Source organism: Bicyclus anynana, chromosome 8 (genome assembly GCF_947172395.1).
Source record: "Bicyclus anynana chromosome 8, ilBicAnyn1.1, whole genome shotgun sequence".
Lineage (NCBI taxonomy): Eukaryota > Metazoa > Arthropoda > Insecta > Lepidoptera > Nymphalidae > Bicyclus > Bicyclus anynana.
Window position 1 is genome coordinate 11,591,155 of NC_069090.1, and position 17,967 is coordinate 11,609,121.

The following is a 17,967-nucleotide window of genomic DNA, read 5'->3' on the forward strand; positions in this document are numbered from 1 at the left end:
AAACCACACGTAGACAATGTATGCTTAAAGGTGGATAAATTCACATATCTGCTAAAAAGGCTTCGTGCAACGGTTTCAGAAGCAGCAGCCACTGTTGCCTACCATGCATACGTAGCATCCACATTAAGATACGGATTAATTATGTGGGGAAATTCAGTTGACTCAATTAAAGTATTTAGAGCACAAAAAAGGTGTATGCGTAGTTTATGTGGCGTTGACTATCTAGATAGTTGTCAACCATTATTTAAAAGAAAAAAGATTCTGCCCTTGCCTGCCTTGTACGTGTACGAAATGTGTATTTTTGTAAAAAAGCATAACGATTTATTCCCTCATAAAACTGACCGTCGTAACAATAGGCAAAAGTACAAACTAGAAGTACCGTTACAAAAAATGAGTGTTTATAAAAATAATGTCTACTGTATGGCGGTAAAATTTTTTAACTATTTACCCGAAAAGGCGAAAGATATGACATTGAATGAATTCAAAAATTATATTTTTAATAAATTAATTAATGGAAATATATATAACTACAAAGACTATTTTCAACTGAAATTTTGACTAATTGTAATAATTGACATTTTTTTTTTTTTTTTTTTTTAAATTGACATAATTTTCTCTTATATTGTTTTTTTTTTTTGTTTTGTAATTTTGTAGCTTTTGTAATTTAGGTATTGTTCCATCGACACATTTCATAAATATTTTGCACGCCTATAGGCAAGACATGTTTGGATCGAATAATTAATTGTATATTTAATTTTATAACAAGTGTAACCCATGTTTAAAGCAAATAAATAAATTATTATTATTATTATTATTATATATATAAATTTAGGTTTACGTCGTGGTTTAGGATTTCGATTAGGCAACGTGTATCAGTAATTTCCTTGTACAAAATGCTACATTTTATTGGCACTAATCTATTACTCGATCGCGTTAATTCATTCCTATAACAGTATAGCGAATTAGGTTATTACTCCCGTTTAAGGGCCTAGCCGTAACACCGACCGAGCAACCTGCGTTACTTCTCCTAATCCGGTATTGCGTTGCGAATCGTAACGGTTTTATTAAAACGTGTCACTCGAACACTGTTGCCAACTTGGCAGAAAAAAGCAGAGATACTTCTGGTGTTTAGGCGTAGACAGAGAAGGATATAGACAACTGATTGGCATGCTGTTGTAAGTCAAAAGGTATAATTATTATATCGACATTCCAACCAGGGGCATCTGAGGCCCGTGGCGATTTCAGTGAATGGAAAAAACGCCAAACATTTTTTTTAAAATGTTAGATTACTTTTGTTCACAGAACTTCGCTAGGTTAATATTCAACATTCGTTAAACATTAACTACAATTTAGGTGTGCACCGTATCGTTAAACTATTCATCATGATAATAAGCTCCAACTGTACGTAACCTAGAATAACCGAGACCCAATCACTTAACAACAAGTGGGTGTCATTTAAAGTGAATATAATGCTTGTGCTTTAAAACATTTACAGACATTATGTGCGACTTAAGTAGGTGTTTATTTGATAAACGGATTGTTAAATAGCTGTAATTTTGATTTGGTTGCCATTTATTTATGTGGATGTCCGAACATAACTTAACTGAACTTAGTAAGCGGTGTTGTCATCATCATCACAGCACGAGCACGAGTCTCCTCTCAGAATGACAGGGGTTAGACCAATAGTTACAACCACCACGCTTGCACAATGCGTATTGACAGACTTTACACACCTAGATAATTGAGAATATTCTCAGATGTGTAGGTTTTCTCACGATGTTTTCCTTCACCGTTAGAGACACGTGATATTTGATTTCTAAAAATGCACACAACTGAAAAGTTGGAGGTGCATACCCCGGACCAGATTCGAACCTACGCCCTTCGAATCGAAGCCAGAGGTCATTTCCACTATTACGTCTGTCGAGCGGTGTTGTAACTTAAGGCTTTTAAGGTTTTATACGTAGATATAAATTGTAAAATGGAAAATTCCTTCTCCACGATAGATTTATATTAAGTCCATAGGGTAAGCAGTACTTTTACGCAGTACGTCACTAGTAGTAGGTAGTTATGAGACACAGCTTATCCGGTGAAGTCTACTACTACATACTATATATACTAGCGGCTAGCGCCGTGGTATGTCTGCAATCGGACTTGTTAATAAGAGTCCAAGTCTATATAATAATAAAAATCTCGTGTCACGGTCGCACTCCTACGAAAACAAAATGGCTCAACCGATATTGATTTTGATTAACTTTTGTTATATTTAGTGTGTATGTGCTCTTTTCATACAGTTGAAAAACTATTTTTCACCCCTATTTTGATGGAAGACCCCCACCCACTTTTTAATCACGAGTTTACTATTATTTCTACTGATGGATAACATTTCCTGTGTCTGCTAGTTATAAAATATATAAAAATAGTAAACAGATGAGGTTTACAATAGGCAAAAATTTGGCAGAACTAAAATTAATATGTGTACAAGAATACAAATGACTATAAAATTTTGTTAAAATGTGCTTAACTTGATGGTCCACTTCGTCACACTCACGATTAACATTAAGTAATGCAACAATGGATTACCTAATCTTGAGTAAGCCACTCTTAAATGCACTTCGCTCTCACGAAAATGACTATGATATTTTTTATTTCATGCAAAATATTTTTTATCAACTAAAAATATACGCTATCATTCGAGTCGTACCTTCCGCGAACTCTGACTTAGATAGAGCTTAACCTTTAGTATGAATTTATAAAAGCCGAAAAGTTGTCGAAAAACATTGTTATGCGAGCTACAGACTTGCAGTTTTAACTGTACAGTCGAACTGTTCAATTAAATCGTCCGTGTGTAGTTGTCCGTCAGTTTTAACTGTACGTATAGTTTTTACTTATAATCTTGATTGAAATTTCGATTAAATAAAACTGTATATTTAGAACTGCGCAGTTAAAACTGAAGGTCTGTTAGCCTGTAGCTAGTTAAAGATTAAACTCTAAGGTTTCCAGCGAAGGGTTGAAGATCTACTCCCTGGCCGTTTGCTTTCTATATTTCCCACAACAATTTTTTTTTTAAGCTGAAATTGGTGAGTGGCACAGGTATGCCTCTCTGACTGAGAGTTACATATTTGTAGCTTTTGCCGTGGAGACCCTTGGAGTCGCAGTGCCAAAAAATTTCAATTTTTTTTGCCAAACAGAAGGGCTGGCTCATTTTTTGCGCAAAGGATCAGCCTGGCTGTCCAGCGCGGAGTGCAGCCAGAATTCTTGCCACCATTCCACGTGGGCATGATTTGTATAGTTATTAGGATAAGTTATCTTAATTTCCTTATCGTATTCTTTCTCATTTTTTTTTTTAAATAAATAAGTAAAAGCTAACAAAGTGTAAAATAATATGCAAGTAGATACTAAGCAAAAAAGCAAGCGTAGCATAGGAATGCTGACATTTTAAAATTCAATGTCGTCTTCACAAGATGTGGCGCTCAGTGAGAGGCCCCTTGATAAGGTCAGCATTTTATCGTGAACCCGGACATCGAATGTATGAATACATAATTAATAAGGCTTTTAATTGAAATGCTGATGAGTCAATTACAGTGAATTGTTTTTAAAACAAACAAAGATTTTAAGATATCGAATGTAAATAAATAAGTTACAGTAATTAGGCTTAATTGCAAAAGCACGTTGGTTTTTTAATAACAAACAAACAAATTTTAGAGAAGGTATAATATTAGTTAGTATAGTAGGTATATATAGTATAGTAGGCTGTATATTTTTGTCACTATTATTTAAACACGATTATTATTATTATTACATAGAAGCCTTAACAGCTAAAACGTTAAGAGGCTGTACCTACTCAACATGGCCACTGGTTCTAAATACGCCCGCTGGACGATTTTCTCACTACTCCTACCAACTACTAAGAGAATTTGGTCAATGCCAAAAATATTGCCAATGCTCTTGTCAAATGTAAAATAACACCTTCAATGAAAGACAGAGGTAATTTCTTCTAGGTAAGCAGCATTTTTACTTAATATACGACAAATATTTAATAAATTGTAAGTAAATGTATGATTCCGGAGGGTGTGGGTTCGAATCCTCAACTACATGCAACTCCAACTTTTCAGTTGTGTGCATTTTAAGAAATTCAATATCACGAGTCTCAAACGGTGAAGGAAAATATCGTGATAAAACCTGCATACCAGAGAATTTTCTTAATTTTCTGCGTGTGTGGAGTCTACCAATCCGCATTGCCCCAGCGTAGTGGACTATTGGCCTAATCCCTATCATTCTGAGAGGAGACGCGAGATCAGCAGTGAGCTGTATATGGGTTGATATCGATCGAAATGTATGTAAGTATGTACATAACAATTTCAGATGAGAATATATTTTTCATCATTATTATACTACTAAAAATAATACGGTAACTGGATTATAGAGTTTAAAGGCTTTTATATTAAATTTAATAAATATATTTGCATAAAAATATCTCACAACTGAATTAAAGGTTTTCAAAGTACCTTATTTAATTTCATTTTATTTATTTAAATTCAATGCGATATTTTTTACGGTTTCATTGACTTAATAAAAAATATTATAATGTGATCGTGACCTGTAGCTCAACATTAGTATAATCCTGTTTATAATGACTGGCTCACAAGGAATGTAACACATATAACAATCAAGGTCCTAATAACATGAATATTTAAGCAATTATAAAAGCAGTCGACATGACACAAAAAATGGACCATAAGCTTCTAAGTGTTTCATACACGGTGAAGTTTAAGTCAAAAATTATTTAGGAATTTATTAGTGCGAAGTTACATTTCGCTACTCAGCTACTGTATTTAACAGTAGAAAAGCACAGCGGAAAAGAGGAGTTCATAGTTCTAAAATACGCGCAAAGAAGTAACGAAGTATCTACAAAATCTCTGTCTATTCTCTCTTCTCTCTTCTTCTTTGAAAAGAAAAAGAAAAAGAGAACGAAATGTCGATAACCTTAAAAGTGTTCGATATGTATACTGTATACGTATAAGGACGTAGTATGTGGCAAATTTATATTTAATTTCATTCATTATGTCTATATTTTTCACCTTTCTTTATTTTTACAGCAAGGACTATATACCCAAATTGGTTTAATACAGGTTTATTGTCTGACGTAAATTTTCGCTTGATTTCACGTTTTTACATCTGCCCTTCATTTTATTTGTACCGATGTTTCACCACCAAGCTTTCGTGAATGATAATGATTTGTTTTCAATAGCAATTGATTGTTATTGTATAGCAATTGATTATTATTGAAAAGGTTGATAGTTGTAAAATAATGTTGTATTGACTAGTACCACTATATTATTCAAAAATTGCTTTTAGTTCTTTTAGCTTTGTGTATAAGATTTTAGCTATGTTTGCAAGACTGGATGCTGGCGGCTCGAGAGCGTTATGCTTGGGGGTCCATGCAAGAGGCCTATGTCCAGGTGCAGCAGTGGACGTCTATCGGCTGATAGGATAAGGTAAGATTTATAGAAAGCAGCCCAGGATCCGTGGAATATTTTTACAATTGATTAATATCAAGTTAATTTTCCGACGCTTAACTTTTAAGAAAATAGTTGATTCTGGTAGCTAACTGGGTTACCAGATAATGAAATTTCTGAGCGTTGGAACGAGATAATGCACCACGCAATTTGTAGTACATTGTGGCTGTAAAGTTGTATAACTATTAATTAAAACAGTAAAAAAAAATTCTATACCCCAAAATCGTATCACTGTTGAAAAAAATATTGAACATTCGTAACAACAACAAAAAGACTATGACAATACAGTCTGAAGAGTTTTTAATTTTCACTTCACGCTATCTTCACGGTTCGTTAGGACTCCGTTCAATTATAAGACCGATCATGTTCGACGTTCGAAGAAAATACTTTTTTGTACGGAAACGTAGACAGAGGTGAAAGTTACGCGGAATTTTTACGACTGTTTTCAATATACCTGTTTTTATAAAATCGCACAAACCTTACTAACACACTTGAATATTTTATCAATCTAGTAAATATGTGGATTTTATTAGACCAAACTCCGATTTATGTAAATTATTCGGTCAACTCGAATACCTGTTCGACGGGTATTTTTTTTAAATTTAAAGGTCAGTTAACTGCGATCTGACCTGTAGTTAAGTGATGATAGATTAAGACAACCGGCAATTAGAAAGAGTTCAAAAACTAAACTTCAAGTTTAATTACATAGATTTAGATAGATAAAGTTTAGCGGTGATAGCCCAGTGGATATGACCTCCGCCTCCGATTCCCGAGAGTGTGGGTCGAATACAGTCCAGGGTATGCACCTCCAGTTGTGTGCATTTTAAGAAATTAAAAATCACGTGTCTCAAACGGTGAAGGAAAATACATCGCGAGGAAACCTGCATACCAGAGAATTTTCTTAATTCTCTGTGTGTAAGAAGTCTGCCAATCCGCAATAGGGTCAGCGTGGTGGACTATTGGCCTAACCCCTCTCATTCTGAGGAGAGTCGAGCTAAACATTGAGCCGAATATGGGTTTATATTGGTAGATAAAAGTATCGCTCTAGAGAATATTGATTTCTATACATAATGGGGATGATGACTAGGTTTGAATATATTGATTTTTATGATACATTCGGGTAAATAAGATCAATGTTAACTAATTTATACATAAAAAGCAAAGATAGATTGGATATTTGCAAAATAAATAAGATTATAAAATTTCAAAATCTATTAAAAAACTTTTATCGTAATTAGATGAAAATTCATACAGTTTTAGCTTCCTTACATTAAATGTGACATTTTTTAATATATGAACTATAAACATAAACGCAGTAATAACAAAAACAATTATTTAACAAAAACAATAAAATTTTATTTAAACGCCAATACAAATCTAACGATCATTAATTGCCTACGACGTCATAAGTTCGTACCATTTTGTATGGGCGTTTTTCAGGGATCCGCGGCAGCGCCGCAAATCTGACCCTTTAAAACCCTGTAGCTCCGAAAGTAATGATCGCAGATACCCTGTTACTTTTACAAAATTGCTTTACTATTGGCATACTCTTAATATATATACAATTTAAAAAACTGTCATCATCCCTAATCTCACTGCAGTACTAACTAAGTTACGAAGCTTGCATTACCAAGCATTTACACCTGTGGCAACATCTCTGGCATATCACGGCGAGGCATCCGCCGGGGTCGCAGCCGTCGACTTGCTAGCTATTTGTGACAAGGTCTATCTTCATAAATAATGTCTAACCTTTTGCCTATTTCAAAGTTGATTAACCGTGATACCCTTATAAAGTAAAGTACGATGTTTTTATATTACAAAGTTATATTGCATTTTATGGTCAGTAGTTGAAGGTGTGTGCCTTCATAATAAGGCTTGTTGTATAAGGACATTCAGCGTTGCATTAGTTAAATAATTATTATGATTAAGTACAAACAAAAAATGCTGCTGTCAATAGGTATCAGTAATCAGAAGGTTAAAATAGGTATAGTATTTATCAGCTCTGTAAACAACATCTAGAAACCTTGAACGCCTACGCCTAGCCGTTATTAGCTTATCAATTCTTTCCTTGGGTAAAAACAATTCGACAAACTTTACACTGTGGTGTTTTAAGTAGTAGTTTAAGTAGTTAGACGAAAAAAAACAAAAATAATATTTATGTTGAAGTAGCTTTGGTAAACTTCTTTAAATTTTTAAGTGTGTGGTATCTATATAAATATCATCATCATCTTAAAGTACTAACATAAAACAGCTATCTAAAATTATCTAGTAGCATTGACCTCGAGCAATAGCCAAGAAAGCGAAGTGTTGAAATCTTGCCTTATAAGTTATAGAAGCTTCATACTGGACAAGATAAGCGATTTATCATTTAATTTGTTTACTCAGCAGCCAGATAAGAGCATTATTTATTTATATTTAGAACTAGCCGACGCCCCGCGCCGGCGCATCCACTTAGTTCCTGTTACCGTGAAAACACGAAGATAAAATTGCTCATGACACTCACAAATAACGTGGCTTTCTAGTGGTAAAAAAAAGTATCAAAATCAGTTCAGTAGATCGAGAGATAATCTCCAACAATACCACAAACTTTACCTCTTTATTATATTACTAACAGACGCCGCGCGGTTTCACCCGCGTGGTTCCCGTTCTTGTAGAAATACGGGGATCAAATATAGCCTACAGCACTCAGGGATAGTGTAGCTTTCTAATAGTGAATGAATTTTTCAAATCGGTTCAGTACTTACAGAGCCTTTTCAATGCAAGCAGACGCACAAACAATCAGTCTTTCCTATTTATAATATTACTATAATTATACTTTCACACAGTTATGTTTAGTCGTGTGTGTCACAAAAAAATGTGTTTTGTTCAGATCTTGTGGGTCTGAACTTTGAATACACTCCGTGTATAAAACGTAACATGTTTATATTTTCCACGTTATGATAATGAGGAATCATATCCCTCAGTTGCCAGTTTCTTAGCTTCGTGGTAACCCTTCGAAACACTGATGAACAATCGAAATTAAAGTGTCTCTAGCAAAGAGGTGCCACTAAGCAAAATGTTTTGGACTGGGAACATGAATTCTCATGATATTCAGTAGAAAATAGAACAATGTTATGTTTTAAACTTGGACAATTGAAGAAGAAGATGAAATGCTTTATTGCACACAACAAATAAAAAATGATTTAAAACATAATTAGCATTCAAAGGTGGCTTTATTGCTATAAGCAATCTCTAGCAGGCAACCCCTGACGAGAGGACTTTAGAATTGAAGTTTTTGAAACCTGCTACCTCCCAAAGCCACCGTGGTTCGAACTTCATGATTAAACTGACAAAGTTTTAGCTTTACTAAAAGGTGGATGGTCTCGCCATGCAGGCTAAGAACCATACTATACTATTTAATTCTAAAAGGATAGTAGCCACAGAACGTATGGACGCCAGACCTTTAGTTGGCACTTGTTAGATCCAACATGATTATAACATATGAAATTAATGACATGTAATTTATTGCGTACATAGACGTTAATCACTAAGTTATACTTCATTAAGCGATTACTTAGACAGGGAGAGTAGACATTATCAAGTTTATTTACGAGTATATTCGTAGATTATCTTTTACGCGCTTTCGTATCTTCAAAGAGGCTTCATAACTTCGACTTTCTATTTATAAGCGGTTAGAACGCAGGTTCTAGTATATGCAACTTGCATTCCATACATGTACATATTTTGCCTCTTCTACTAACTAAGTTAGGTATAAGTAATCTATGTTTTAGAATTAAAACTATAGTAGCGTAATCGTGGTTCTTAGTCATGACTTTGTTTATATATTTCGATTATATAATCACACAGATAATCACAGACTGAAATCGTAAACGGCTAACGTTTACGATTTCAGTCCGTTCGTCTATGTGTTTAAGAAAGTATTTGTGTATAGTCCTTTTCATGAAAGAAATCACCCAGACGCGGCGCTAATGTCATAATGGCGCTCATTGGCGGTAATGGCGGTCTTATTGTCATTTGTGTAAGGCGCTGTCAATTTTAGATCAGATTATTACACACGGGACGGTGTTAAAACCGGGGGATCTGAGGTTCGATTCCCAGCGAAAGTCATGTTCGGCATGTTTATTTTCTAAATGGAATCTGGTTTTGTCTGCTGGTACAAAGATGTAACATCAATTTTTATTTTTTTTCAATTATTTACAAGTTGAAGGTTAAACGCACCTCTTCTGATTTTCATTGATGGCTATTTAAATTTCTATAACGGTTGTTTCGAAGATGGTTCCTTGTCAGTAATTGCGTGCCATGGTTGTTTTACGATGATTAGTGAAAGATTAACTATTAATAGACGGTAATGAAATTAAACAGCCGTAAATCACGCTTGCGTGATTGCGCGCTTGCTTGAAGGTACTTCAATAGCGAGAAGGTGTGTTTAAATTAATTGTATATAAATTAAGAATATACTAATAGTAAAGCAATTTTGTAAAAGTAACAGGTTATCTGCGATCATTACTTTCGGAGCTACAGGGATTTAAAGGGTCAGATTTGCGGCGCTGCCGCGGATCCCTGAAAAACGCTCCATACAAAATGGTACGATTTAGTGACGTCGTTGGCTCGCTGATCGTTAGGTTCGTATGGGCGTTCAAAAAAAATTACTAATATCTTTGTTATTTATGCGTTTATGTTTATAGTTCATTTATTGAAAAATGTCACCTTAATGTAAGGAAGCTAAAACTGTATGAATTTTCATCTAATTATGATAAAAAAAATTTAATAGATTTTGAAATTTTGTAATCTTATTTATTTTGCAAATATCCAGACAATCTTTGCTTTTTATGTATAAATTAGTTAACATTGACCTTATTTACCCGAATGTATCATAAAAATTAAAATATTCATACCTAGTCATCATCCCCATTACACTCGTACTAACAATTGTTATTGGACGGTGGTGGTATTGAATTCAATTTATTAATATTATTCTTAATTCTTTTGATTCTTTGAATACGTCATTAAAATTTCTTGATGGCGAGGTCGTCGGAAGCCTGTCATAGTCAAAAAATAATTTAAAAAAACATACAATTCAAAATTATACAGTTTTTATTTCAATTAAATAAGTATAGATTGTGTCTATACAAAATTTAATTAAACTATTGGACAGCTAAAGGATCAAATAATTAGTTACGCTCGTGGACCGTGAGCCCTCATTCGCACGAGAGGTTTTTTGACGGACGTTCTGATACAAGAAATGCGTTCCCAAGTGTATGTTTTCGAGCTGTGTTGCATTTTCAATTTTGGGCGTTGGAAATAGACCTTCATTTAACTTCATACTATATTTTAATTTTTCGCACATTTATTCGCACGAGAGTTTTTTAACATCCGTTAAAAATCTGACGCATCCAGCATATATGCATAACATTATGAGATAATTTTGCTGTGTTTCAAGATTTCCATTTTGCGACTCGTTTAATACATGGCCGTGTTCATGACACAGCCACGCCCTATTTTTTGAGGAATTTACTTTTCGAGGATTATAATAATAGGAAGCTTTTATTTCAGAGACAATAGCTGAAGAAAACTGCCCCTTTAGCCAATTGGTACGTCGTTTTTTTTTCTACGATCGCAAACGCTTCGGAAACCAAAAAAATGTATGAGAATGACAGATCTTGATCACGTGACCTGTCAATTACAAATGTCATTCCCATACATTTTTCTAGTTATCGAAGCGTTTGCGATCGTAGAAACAGAATCGATGTGTAACTTGGCTATAGCGGCTGACCCGCCACGATCTTTGGTTTCCCAGTGCTAATCATTAGCGCGGGCAAATTATAAAGACATGACTAATTCGCTAGCAACAATAGAATTGCCAGGCAAACGTCTGAATGAGTACTGTAGCACACTTTCTCTTCAAAATCTTTATTCACGACGTTCCCATGCATTTGAGGACATTCGGAGTCAATCAATATGAGATATTGTGTTCGTTTCATCAGGCTTTTGTTGGAACATCTGAAGCTTATTATGTCAATCATGCCGCTCATTATCTTCAAGGCGCGTTGTGGTTTTGTAAGAACTTGGCTGCTTTTGTGTTATTATGATTACTTGTTAGGACTTCATTTTATTGTGAAGTATACTGGGTGCTTAATTTTACTGTTAAGAATGTCAAGGGATTGACTGAAACTTGAAGTGAATATACGAGTAATTATGGAAATTTTACTATAACGAGTTGTTGATAAGTATTTAAATATGAATACCTCATCAATACCAGAGTATTTTTAACGGTTCAGAGTATTTTTATAAGAGCAGGCCCTATAACCAAGTGGCACGTCGATTCTCTTTCTACGATCGTAAACGCTTCGAAAACTAGAAAAAACTAAAAAAATGAGAATCACAGATCTTGATCACGTGACCTGGCGATAGCGAATGTCATTCGCATACATTTTTCTAGTTTTCGAAGCGTTTGCGATTGTAGAAAGAGAATCGATGTCCCATTTGGCTACAAGGACTGGACTTCTTTTTATAAAAAAAATGCATACAGCCGAACGTAGAACCTACTCCTTTTTGGAAGTCGGTTAAAAAGTGAGGATATGGAGTTTGAATTTACCACGTTCCTCCTATCTGGAGTGGATTTGTAACGATCAGAGCCATCGGATGGTTTGACCGGGTTATAAAAACGCAAAATAAACCGTACATCGATATTAAAAGTAAAAAATCAGCACTTCCTTTACTATAACTGTCTCGTGTATATTATAGTATTTTATCCGACAAATTATAGCAATTTTAAAAAAAGAATTTTTAAAGTAAATCAACAATTAACTTACCACAGGTAATATGTATTTTTAAATTTGGTCTCGTAAATTAATGCTATAAATTTCAGTTTTAACGAGTTACTTTCACAGGTGAAGGTTAAGGTAGAAACCTCCTCCGCTAATGAGACGGGCTTTCTAACCTTAGTCTTTCTTACCTTTCACCTGGAACCTAATGAAGAACGAATAATGTTTTGTTGTTGTTGACAATGAAGGTCTAATTCTCATTAAACCTATTTTTATATAATAAAATTAAATCATCATAGTATGGCATCTTTTTTTAATTACGCGCGAATGAAACTACAGGCACGGCTGGTTATTAAGTACACAGAAGGGGACTTTAAACCAACTAGTGTGAACAACGCCGTTGTAGAGTGGATTGACAAAAAATCATGTAAGGTTTTAAACATATTGTACTAAAGGATCCCTATGATATCGTCCGCGTAGATTTCGTTGTAGATTACAAAAGTCGACCTTAAAATATAAACCTATGCCGTCGCAGACGTTTTTGTTTAATTTTAAAAAAGGAACAAATAACAATTCCGTCATACATTATCTATGTGTAGGTATCTTTAATTGTTACCGGTAACGCAGCGCACGTAACGGAAGCTTTCAATAGAAATAATTCCTTCCGATTTCGCCCAATGTTGGTCGATTTTTCGTTCCTATTGGTCGTAAAAGTCAAAGTCAAAATTCATTTATTTCAATTAGGCTCAGTTTATAAGCACTTTTAAAACGTCAGGTACTTAATGTTTGAAACGTAGCGTTATACTATGTAACCATAGCCTTCCATGTTAAATGGATTCTTCAACAAAAAAAGAATTTTCCAATTCGCACCCGTAGTTTTTGAGATTAGCACATTCGACTGAACATCGAACTCTTTAGCTTTAAAGGTAATACTTGCTGACACCGCGCGGTTTCACCCGCTTGATTCCTGTCCCTGTAGGAATATGGGGATAATATTAAGCCTATGGTCTTCCTCGATAAATGGGCTATCGAATACTGAAAGAATTTTTCAAATCGGACCAGTAGTTCCTGAGATTAGCGCGTTCAATCAAACAAATAAACAAACTCTTCAGCTTTATAATATTAGTATAGATTAGTATAGAATATCATCTATATTATATATATCTAGCATGGGTAATGATATAATGGAGGAATGGAAATTAACCTGGCAATTTTGTAACAATTAAGTTTACAAACAGAGATTGCTCAAAATAACCTTTTGAACATCCCTGCCAAGTTGAATTATGCAAACGACCGTATCTACGACATTACTGGCAATTTACAATACTATTAAGTGGAAATAATAATGCTTATGTTACAATCCTTGAAAAGGTATGCTATAATTTAAGGATTCTTCACTAGTGCAAAGTAAAAAGGAACTTATGGCGTTAGAACACTGAATATTTTTGCTTGAAATTGTGTGGAAGGTTTTTAACCTCGTCACACAATAGTATAGTTCAGCTGTATTTGCATCTATACTGTGCGAAACTATACCATACCTGATGTAATTAAGTATTAGGTATTTATGAGTACGAGTATGAAATTTTTTAATATATATAAAAATGCTATAAATGTCCCTCAAAACCTTTAAATTTCTCAGTTCGTTGTAGATTCCCTTAGACATTTATACAATAATAAACAATAGTTTAAATCTTAACTTTACGACATCTTAACTTTTACAGTAATTTAATATATTTAAGATTTTGAATGAACTTTCTCAGGCTTTTAGATGACTTTAAAAAATGACTTTTTTTTATACAACAATTCCAATTTTAAATTTATAAAATACGTAGTTCACAGAATTAATTTACATGAAAACTAGTGGACAGTATTACGCGACGCCTATCAGATTCGGTGTCTGTGTGCCCAAGCTTTATGAAGATGAGCTGTAGGTACCGCTATTCAAGGGAATTGCTACAGTCAGAGTCGCGGTAAATGTCAGCTATGTTTAGGTTTTGCTCCATTCTGAATTTTCTCTAAAGGGCACATTTAATGTCTAAAAGATCAAAATGTTAACTAGGCTCTAAAATTAAATTCTTATATATTATACATTTTAAAACAAGTTTACTGTAATCAAATTTTATTTTTAATTTGTACATATAAAGGAGTATAAAATAAATTAAATGGTCCGCCATTTTTTTAATTCCTAATGATGTAAATTAAACGTAATAAATATATTCAAAATTTCATTTTAACCGTTGAGGGATGATTAAGTTAAAAAAATCCGTTACAAAATTTGGAATAATATATTAACAAACAAAAGCTAGTAAAATGAGTATTGTAACTAATTGTAGGAAACTCGAAAGTTATTACGTTTGAATTAATTTATGATTTTCATTTTAAATAAAATATCTCAAGTCTAAGCCCTCATTAGCACGAGACTTTTTTTAACGGACGGTAAAAAAGCGTTATATATCAAATGCATTTTTCAATTTTGGGCGTTGAATATAGACCTTCACTTAACTTCATATATTTGAAAGCTTTTTTAATGTCCGTTGAAAAAAACTCTCGTGTGAATGAGGGCTGAGTCTTCATTCGCACGAGAGTTAAAAAAGCGATACGTTAAAACCCAGCAATAGCGCTTTTATTTACGTTCTTAATTTAATTCATGTTCTATTTTTAGCGCCCAAAATTGAAAATGCAATACTGCTCGATAGAAAAGCGACGTGTTTTAAAAACGCTGTCGTGTGAACATATGTAAGGGCATACCATGTATGTAGGGTATACCCAATTTAAATTTGGCGCATCTATCGACTGTCTGTGATCAGTGACGTTGACAGATGACACTATATTATCTGTCAAATGTCAATCTGTCATTTTTGAGAGGGAAAAAAGCGTAATGATGTATGTACATGTTGATGTATTTGAACGCTTTTTAACGTCCGTTAAAGAAACTCTAGTGCGAATAAGGCCTTAAGAACACACCTAGTTCTTACTGTTAGTTCTTCTAGCAAGTACTTGTAAAATACGAGGCACCTTAAAATATTTTGCAAATACAATTACTGTTATTCACGGTAAGCACAGTAACACTTACGTAGTTATTTTTCTGTCGGTCAATGGCCTACCGGTGATTTATCTGGCGTTTAATCGCTAACCTGTTGGCTGCTTCGTAGTCTGTGGCGCACGCAGTTTGCGGAATACGAATGGCTTGCTTATGCTTAGCTTAAAAAGCTTTTAGGGCGCGCATAATTTTATAGACCCGTTGGGAGATGTTTGTAGTTTAGCTTTGGCATAGATGTTTGCAGGTGAAGCTTTCTTTTTCGTATCAAAATCATAGAACTACGAGCAACCAGACTACTTTTCTTAGTTTTGCCTTATTTAATTTTATTTTATCCAGAGTGATCAACCACTATTAACAGAGTAGGGTAAGTCCAGGATAGATGCCCCAGTGGGATAGATGACTTGATTTTTATTTCACTATGTTAGGAGCACTGTAGGAGTTAAATTTTACTGTAAGTAACGAGTCCTCCCCCTGCAAACCTTAGTGTCGGGAGAAATTTCGACCGGAGTGCATGCGCTTCGTCTGTATGAGTAAAAATCTTCCGCGGTGAGACGACAAAAGGCGCCAAAATAAGATTCGTAAGTACTTTCATCAGTTTTTCTATTTGATAGCTTGCTTTGAAGTTTAGCCTATGTAAACTGATAGATTTTATAGTAATTGAAACTCATCTTTTGTTTTTATCGATAAAGGCATCTATCCCCTACAAAAAGTATAGTTGCCCCTTTTTTTATTAGGATAGATGCCCCTAAGGGCAACTATCCCCAACTGTTTATTATAAGTGTTGTATTGTTGCAGGAGATCAAAATGCCTCGTAAATATAAAAGAAAACAAGGTGTTGTCCTTCGTTCGAAGACAGTATGCTAGCAGCATTTGAAGAGATGAAAAAGGGAGAGAAAGGCGTAATTCAGATTTCTAGAATATAAGAAATACCATCTAAAATATTAAGACGAAGATTTGCCATTAATAGCAAATCTTATTTTCAAAATAACTGTATATGTACTGTTGTTTTAAATTTGATTTACTTTTACTTTGTATTTTATTGTATCATATCATTGTAGTTACTATCTGGCATAATTATTACTAAAAAAAAATTATATATATCCAGCATTCATTTTTATTTGTTTTATGAAAACATCCTATAATAACAAAAAACGACTCGTGGCTCTTACATTCAAATTAGAAGAAGCCGGAGTTTCCGCCGGACCGAACAGCAACACGTCAGTTGGCATACCAGTTTGCTACAAAGCTACAGCATTATACAGCTAAAGCATAACTTTAACGAAGATGGCTAAGAAATGAAAATGAAAGTTATATAAAACACCATAAAGACTGATTATAATAATATAGTTGTTTGATTTCAGAACAAACCAACTACAATGTTTAAACTAAGTCGCCAATCGCCACTAAGGACACCTATCCTCAGAAGTTTTTTCATGATAAGTCATCTATCCGCCACAGTAGGCGTCTATCCCATTTTTTAGAGATCCAAAAAATTACAATTTACACAAAATCTTCACAGTCTATATCAGAACGATTCAGATAATGTAGAACATTAAGAAATGTATTTAATATCTCCCAAAGAACGCAATGCTCTAAGATTATAAAATTCAGAGTTATTTAGCATTTTCGAAAAATGGGGCATCTATCCTGGACTTACCCTATGCAAATAAACCAAATTAGGGGAAACCTCGCTCGCCATATGATGTATGATTTGGAGCTTAAGTCTACCTCGCTGCTCTATGTAGGTTGACTGGATATACTCAAATATACTATACTGTGTAAACGACGATTAGTACTGTATTATACAATGGTGATATCCCAGTGGATATAACGCTTGCCTTCGCAGGGCGTAGGTTCGAATATGGTCCGGGGCATGCACCTCCAACTTTTCAGTTACGTGCATTTTAAGAAATTAAATATCACGTGTCTCGGACGGTGAAGGAAACCTTGCTACCTGAGAATTTTCTTAATTCTCTAGGTGTGTAAAGTCTGCCAATCCACATTGAGCCAGCATGGTGGACTATTGGCCTAACCCATCTCATTCTGAGAGGGTTCTCGTGCTCAACAGTGAGCCTAATATAGGTTGATGTATATGTTAATATGTTAATGATGATGATGTATAAACGACTGACTTGACTATTATAGCTCAATGCTCTGAGAAACTACTGAACCTTTTGTCTCACTAAGAAAATACTTTTTTTTTGGAAATTCTTCTTTCCCAAACCCCCTATGTCAGAGGAAACTTTGTATGAAAGTTGATTTACAAGGGTCATGGAGAAAGTACGTAAATAAAACTGGTAAATTCCTCTCATAAAATACTCAATGAGACAGATAGGCGAAATCACGCGTATTCATTCTACTATTAGTCATTTTCAAGCAAAAAACGCAAGAGGTTTTGCTTGGAGCGTTTTTACCCGTGGCCGTATTATGTTTTTACTGCATCTCATTACACACATCACGTACGTACTGATTATAAAAGCAATTATTTTGATCTAGTAGGTAGACGAAAAGCCTTCGAACAGCTTGCAACATGGGCGTCACATTGTATACATAACACAATGTGTTTGAAAAATACTCTAAATGATTTGGCATTTTGATATAATGGGGATATTATTTGACCTTTCTTGCTGAAAATTGTGATATTGCT

General features: G+C 34.3%; 1 protein-coding gene across 2 annotated transcripts in view; it reads right to left on the reverse strand.

Annotated features, from left to right (window-relative positions):
- The window catches only part of LOC112048422 (zinc finger CCCH domain-containing protein 13-like), a 102,137-nt gene that overhangs the window by 10,811 nt on the left and 73,359 nt on the right, over positions 1 to 17,967 (reverse strand). The window lies entirely within an intron of this gene.